This window comes from Staurois parvus, unplaced genomic scaffold (genome assembly GCF_062004578.1).
Source record: "Staurois parvus isolate SC_StPar_1 unplaced genomic scaffold, SC_StPar_1.0 ptg000795l, whole genome shotgun sequence".
In the NCBI taxonomy this organism is placed as follows: Eukaryota; Metazoa; Chordata; class Amphibia; order Anura; family Ranidae; genus Staurois; species Staurois parvus.
The window spans coordinates 536,689-543,905 of NW_028318591.1; the positions used below are offsets into that span (position 1 = coordinate 536,689).

The 7,217-nt window shown below is 44.2% G+C and overlaps 1 pseudogene; it reads left to right on the forward strand.

Annotated features, from left to right (window-relative positions):
• Positions 1–776: 776 nt before the first annotated feature.
• On the forward strand, positions 777–891 carry LOC149444257 (U2 spliceosomal RNA; annotated as a pseudogene).
• Positions 892–7,217: the final 6,326 nt, after the last annotated feature.

Genomic DNA, 7,217 nt, shown 5'->3' on the forward strand with positions numbered 1-7,217 from the left:
TTATACAGTATTTATAAAGCGCCAATAGTTCGCTCAGCGCTGTACATTACAAAGGGGGACAGAACATGTGACAGAACAATACCAATACAATGCAAAACATGAGGGGATCGAGGGCCCTGCTCTTTTGAGCTTACAATCTAGGAGGGAGGGGGTGGTGGCACAGGAGGAGATAGCTGTGGGGGATGGAGTGGTAGGAAGAGTGGAGGAGGTTGGCAAGTTAGCAGGGGGTGGGGTAGGCTTCCCTGAAGAGATGGGTTTTCAGGGTGCGCCTAAAGGAGAGGAGAGTAGGTGATAATCTGATGGGTTGGGGCAGGGAATTCCAGAGGATGGGTGACACCCTGGAGAAATCCTGGAGGTGGGCATGGGAGGAGGAGACCAGGGAACAAGAGAGAAGGAGGTCTTGTGAGGAGCGGAGTGTGCGTGTTGGGTGGTACTTGGATATTAGGTCAGTGATGTAGTTCGGGGCAGTATGGTGGACACCTTTGTACGTCAGTGTTAGGATTTTGAATTTGATCCGTTGCGCAATCGGAAGCCAGTGGAGGGATACCGCAGCAACATCCATACATGTAGGACACCCAACATTAGAGGTGATTTATTCTTCCAAGGCAAATACACTTTTGCACACTGGTACTGACTAGTATTCCAGTGTTTCTCCTCTCCCTCAGTTTTTCTCCATCACTGAGCTCATGTGACCCCAACACTGATGGAGAGGGGCAGGAGAGGGTCAAACAAGGATGTTGTGCAGGCAGCTGACATCCTCTTTATCAACTGATGTAGTCGCTTCTCGGCCTTTTGGCTAAGATCAAGTGTAGTATCTGTTCTTATCAGTGTCCAGTGGGGGTGCTCCCGACCATTCTAGTTTACGGGGATGGTTGTTGTATAGTACCCTCACTGGTATGATGGGGGTCCGGAAGGCTAGTACCGGAGGGACAGAAACCAGGGAGCGCCATGATTCGTTCTGGGGCCTTGGGAGTAATTCCTCTGGGGAGACCGGAAAGACCCAGTACCTCCTGATTTGAACGGGCTACCTTGGTCTGGCCTGGGGCTGGGGACGCAAAAAGTCCGCAAACTCAGTGCCCCCTGGGGAAGACGCTCTCAGGGGTGTCACTAGTAACACTTGGGTGTGGGACCCCACGGTGTGAAGATGACACATGGCCACTGTTTTTCACTTCTTTTTGCACAGCGCCCTAAGGACCAGGTCTTTTGGCTAAGTCCAGGGCAATTTTTGCTACAGGCCTCAGGGCCTGGTCTGTGCACTATTAGGCACGGTACCACTTTTTTATTTTATTCTATTTATTTAAACCACTCCCACGTTTTGTCACTTTTTCTGTTCTTATGTGTGTGTTTTTCACGGATGGAGGGTGTGGGTCCTCGGGCCTTACCTGAAGTCTAGGGGGAGGATGTGTGGCCATACGGTTCCTTCCTCCCCTGATCCCTAGGGGGTTTTCTCTTCGGGAGAACCCCCTTGCCTAGTACTGGATGTCCGGCTTCGGCTGGGCATAAGGAACGGTGGTCCACCAGGCCTTTTGGCCAGGAGGACCAAATGGGAACCTTGTCCCTGTCAGGAGCTTCGTGCCCCGGGGGATCGGGTGAACGGTCCAACCCTTTCGGGGGTAGGACAAACACACCCCTAAGTGCACGTTTTTCGTGTGTGTGTTCTTGCACTTGCACTTTTTTGCGGACACTTACGGGTTTTTACGTTATAGTTGCACGTTTGCGGACTTAAAAAAAAAAAAAAAAAAAAACTGATGTAATTGGTTGTCAGGATGCCGGCGGCTAGAAGGTCATAATAGGGCACAATGAAGACCTGTGGCTTTGTGTAACTAAAAGGCAGGCTTGTTCCACCCGCTGGCTTGTATACACGTTTTGGGAAATTTTTAGACATTTTGCCAAGGCCCACTGAGGAAACCTCAAGGCACCCCAGGGTGCAGAGGCTGAGAAAGGCTGCTTTAGATTACAGAGGGGGCCTCCTTGCATGAGGAAATTTTGGTTCATTTTAAAACCCAACTCTGGATTTGCCTTTTTAAAAAAATATGCCACTCCCATATATGACAAAAAGCGTGTACTTTCCATGCTTCAGCACGGCCTTCTGCATCCTCCTCCTCTGCTATCCTGCCATGTGGTATTAAACCCGTTTCCTGTGAACTTAGGGTCTCACAGACATCCCTCAGGGGGTACATCATCACATAAACTCACATCAGTCCAGGATCGCTGTTCTGCGGGGGTTAATGTATAGTGAGTGCCTCATGGAAACATGGCCCCTCCTCTGTTAGGGGTGGGCCCTTGTACTTTGGGCAAATGTTGCATACACAATATATAGATTCCAGTGAGTGGGTTCAGGTTAGCTGATGAAGAGGGCATCACTTTTGAAACGCGTAAGCTACGCCCCTGGATGGACACAATTTCTGAATTATGTTATATTCACTCTTCTGTGTACTTTTATGAGTTCTTTGGAATTTGGTTTTATGCCATAAAGGGTCTTATGATAATAGGTGCAAAATGTGTGCATTTGTTTGCCTTCATCACATAGACTGGGCCTACTGGAGAAAGCTGCAGAAAATGGTGCTCACACCACCCAACGCTGGAGAAGACAAAAGGCTGGAAGAAGAGAACCCTCCTAAATCCATGACTGGATGGAACTCCTCAGGAAATATTAGTATAATGTATATTGGAAACAAATAGGTAGAAGGGAACCAAATCTATGTGTATCAGAAAGGCTTCAGTTTTGCCTCCTCTCTAGCCACACCCCTATAATGCATTATACCCACTCATGGGCTTTGTTGTAGAGACCGCTATGACTTAGACCCAGGGGCGGACTGACAACTCATGGGGCCTCCGGGCAATAGGGGATCATGGGGCCCCTGTGTCCTTGCCCAAACTCAAAAAAGCCTATGAAAATGGTCCCAGGGGCATCTCATGGGGCCCCCTACTGACCCCTGGCCCTCGGGTAGTGCCCGAGTTTCCAAATGATCAGTCCGCCCCTGATTAGACCATGACCGGGTGAAATGTGCTAGAGGATGTGGCTTGGGAGAAGGAAAAGCTGAAGCCTTTATGATACACAAAGAATTGAGTAGCTCTCCGGTGTGCACTTCTAGAGACAGGCCCTTTGGAAGCCAGCACCCAGCGAGATTGGAATCACCAGGTGATTTCGATGAAGCTTTGACCGGCACTCTGGGGTTTATTGGTTTTCTACATATATTGGAAATTTGTAAATGTATAGGAAAAGGGGTATAAGAAGGGGGAGGGACCTTTGGGGGATACATTATAGCTCCATTCACACACGTAGAACTCCAAATTTGCACGACTTTTGAGTCCAATTTTGGTGCAAGTTTGACACACCTCTGCAGGGGTGAAACTTAGATATGACTTGTTCCTCTGCAAATTTGGACCCAATGTTGCACATAAAACATCAGGTTTGACTTTCATTCTACTTTTGAGGGTTAACATTTACATCAGTGACCTTCACGTTGCATGACAGTCAGATCAAAGTAGTGCATGAGCTACTTTGAAGTCAATGCAACTTTAAAATGTACATATATGAATGGTTATAATTGGAAAACATGGGGTACGACTTTCATGCAACTTTTGAGGGTTTACATTGAAGTTTATGGCCCTCAAGTTGCATGAAAGTCGGACCAAAGTAGTGCATGAACTACTTTTAAGTCAATGCAGCTTTAATTTGCACATATTTGAATGGTTATCATTGGAAAACATGGACTACGACATGTCATGCAACTTTGATGTCCAAAGTCACATGACAAGTTGCACAAGTGTGAATGGGGTCTAAAATAGGGTCCAGATTTAAGCCACTACACAAGTTATGAAGTAATAATACATACTTGACCCACTGTTGTTGGATAAATGGGCCTTTGAGATTAAACAGAAATTAATCTGTGACCACTCTGCAGTAGGCCAGGCCTCTGCACCTACATCATCAATGGAGGGAATCATTAGAAGTAGACTAACTGCGGGATTAATGAAAGCGCATTGAGTGGATCGTTAGAGGCCCCGGTGTTTTTGGATCTCATGATAGATAACAGAACCCAACTACAAGCCTTGTTCATACAGCTCTAGGAACAGATAAATGGGATTCTGATACAGCTGAAGTCTCTAGGGGTCAATTAAACTAAACACAGGACACATAAACCATTAACTGTAACCACACGGTATAGAAATCCTTTGCTGGAAATACAGTACATCATGGACATTTTGACAAATGTATACACAATTTCTCCCATACTCACTTAAAGGGTCATCCCACCCAAAATTTTTCATTCACTTTCTGCTAAGTGCTAATGGTTTTTGGGTGTCACAGCTGTTGGCTTAGTAGTGTTTGTTATATTAGTATGTAAAAGGGGCTTCGTGGTTTGCTAGATTTGCCGCCAAGAGCACAATCCCTTCCTCTGCTCCTGTCCTGCTAGAACACTGTCCCTCTCGCTGAGGCCGAACCCTCGTCCATCTTGTGCCCAACATGACATTCCCAGCCATATCCCCAGAGGAAGGAACGTTCAAATGTAAACGTAGTTTTGCTGCACTTTAGTGGTGTCATTCAGGGAATGGCATAACAGTTACATCACATCGACATACAATCTGGAGTCATTTGACATTACAGTCATTCACATTTAGTGGACAGTCCGCCATAGTCACAGGTGAAAGTACATGTGTAATAAAGGGTTAGACTTTATTACCTGAAAGTTCCTAGGTTTAACCTTTCAGATATGTGGGTAGCATACAATAATTTCAGTCAACTCAAGAGCAGGGGCGGACTGACAACTCATGGGGCCCCTGGCAATAGGGGACCATGGGGCCCCTGTGTTCTTGCTCAAACACAAAAAAGCCTATGAAAAAAGGTACCAGGGGCTTCTCATGGGGCCCCCTACTGACCCCGGGCCCTCGGGCAGTGCCCGAGTTTCCAAATGGTCAGTCCGCCCCTGGTCACAGCTAAGCACAAAAAAAAAAAAACCCTGAATGAATCGATGTCATTCAGGTAAATGCTTGCTTGTAGTAATTCTTTGCTATAAGCAAATTGTGTAAAGAAAAAAAAAATAAATACTGATCACTTCCCTAAAGTAGTACAATGTTCCTATGGTAACATTGTACTACTTTGATGACGCTGTACTGCACTGGTGACAGCATGTAAAATAAAATTATGAAAATAATTTTTTAAATTTTTTTAATTTTTTAATTTTCCGAAAAATTGTGACAAAAAATACAACTTCAAAAAACTCGCCATGCCTCTTATGAAGTACGTCGGACTGTCTACTCTGCAAAAAGGGGTAATTTGGGGGATATCTGTACTGTTCTGACATTCTTGGACCTCAAGAAATTAGATTGGCCGTCAGTACTTCAGGATTGATCAATATTCAGATCTATACCATAGTTTGTGAACTCTATAACTTTCCTACAAACTAAATAATACATCCTAATTTGGGTTATTTTCACCAAAGACATGTAGCAGAATACATCTCGGCCTAAATTTATGAAGAACGATTATTTATTTGCAAACTTTTATAACAGAAACAAAGAAAAAAGTGGGTTTTTTTTTCAAAATTTTCGGTCTTTTTTTGTTAATTTAGCAAAAAATAAAAACCCCAGTGGTGATTAAATACCACCAAAAGAAATCTCTAGTTGTGTGAAGAAAATGATAAAATTTTAGTTTGGGTACAATGTTGTATGACCGCGCAATTGTCATTCAAAGTGTGAAAACTGGCCTGGGCAGGTAGGTGTAAAATTGCCTGGTATTGAATTGGTTAACTACCCTGTAAAGTAAAGATGTGTCTACTTACCTATTCTCCGGTCTGGTCACATAGTCGGCTCCCAGCCTCAGCTTCAAGGAAGAAGAGGGACAAAGGCCAATGGATGCCCTATAGTAAGCCTATGGGTGATGCCACCGCCAAGGCATTGCAGCCGATGTTGGCACTCTCTCCTCTCCCCTGAAGCCACTGGAGAGATCATTATACCAGACCGTTCTGAGAATAAGTAAGTATAGACATCTTCCTTCTGCAGGCTAGTTAGTATAGAATTTAGAAGGGGGGTGGGAGCGGATTTAAGATGAGATTTTAGCCCGGTTTAGACTGGACTTCCACTTTAAGGTAAAAAACGTTTACCACTTTAAGTCAAGAAGCCACCAAAGTCTCAATTTGGACTGGTTCTTAGGTGGTTTGTGTACTGCTTGGCATTAGAAAGAGAAAAATTCTTACATTGTATCTCTTTGGGACTGCATTTGAACTTCCAGGTCAGCACATGAACATTTTAACGAGGTCTCATTCTCCCTGTTGGAAAGAAAAGGAAACATGATAAAATAAACTTGTACGTTGTAGTAATTCCATCACTAACTTGGTACAGTACTGGGAACCAAATAGAAAATGTTACAGTTCATAGCGATTTGTGGAGTCTTACTTGAATATGATCAACTAAGGGTATGCAGCTCCTAGTGAACCAGAAATATTCTCATTTTTCTTTCCTTTGGCCATATACCAGAACTGATGGATGGCCGCTATGAGCATGAATGAGCTCCACCTTTAACCTTCAACGCTGGGCCTTTGGCCAATAATTTACAATGAAAGCACAAATCTGTATTCTATTTAATTTTCTTTATGTGCTTGGAGGCAGTCAGGAAGCACATCTCTATTGCTGAGCATCCAGCAAGAAACCAATGTGGCTCTAACCCAGGGGTGGGCAAACTTTTTGACTTGAGGGCCGCAATGGGTTCATATATTGGACCCGGGGGCCGGACCAAGAGTAGATGAATGATGTGTATGTGTCATCCATAGTAAGTATAGTAATATTCCCCCATAGTAAGCATAGTAATTAATCCCCCATATAGTAATTCATCCCCCATAGTAATTCATCCCCCATATAGTAATTAATCCCCCATATAGTAATTCATCCCCCATAGTAATTCATCCCCCATATAGTAATTAATCCCCCATATAGTAATTCATCCCCCATAGTAATTCATCCCCCATATAGTAATTCATCCCCCATAGTAATTCATCCCCCATAGTAATTCATCCCCCATATAGTAATTCATCCCCCATAGTAAGTCATCCCCCATATAGTAATTAATCCCCCATATAGTAATTCATCCCCCATATAGTAATTCATCCCCCATAGTAAGTCATCCCCCATAGTAATTCATCCCCCATAGTAATTCATCCCCCATATAGTAATTCATCCCCCATAGTAATTCATCCCCCCTATAGTAATTCATCCCC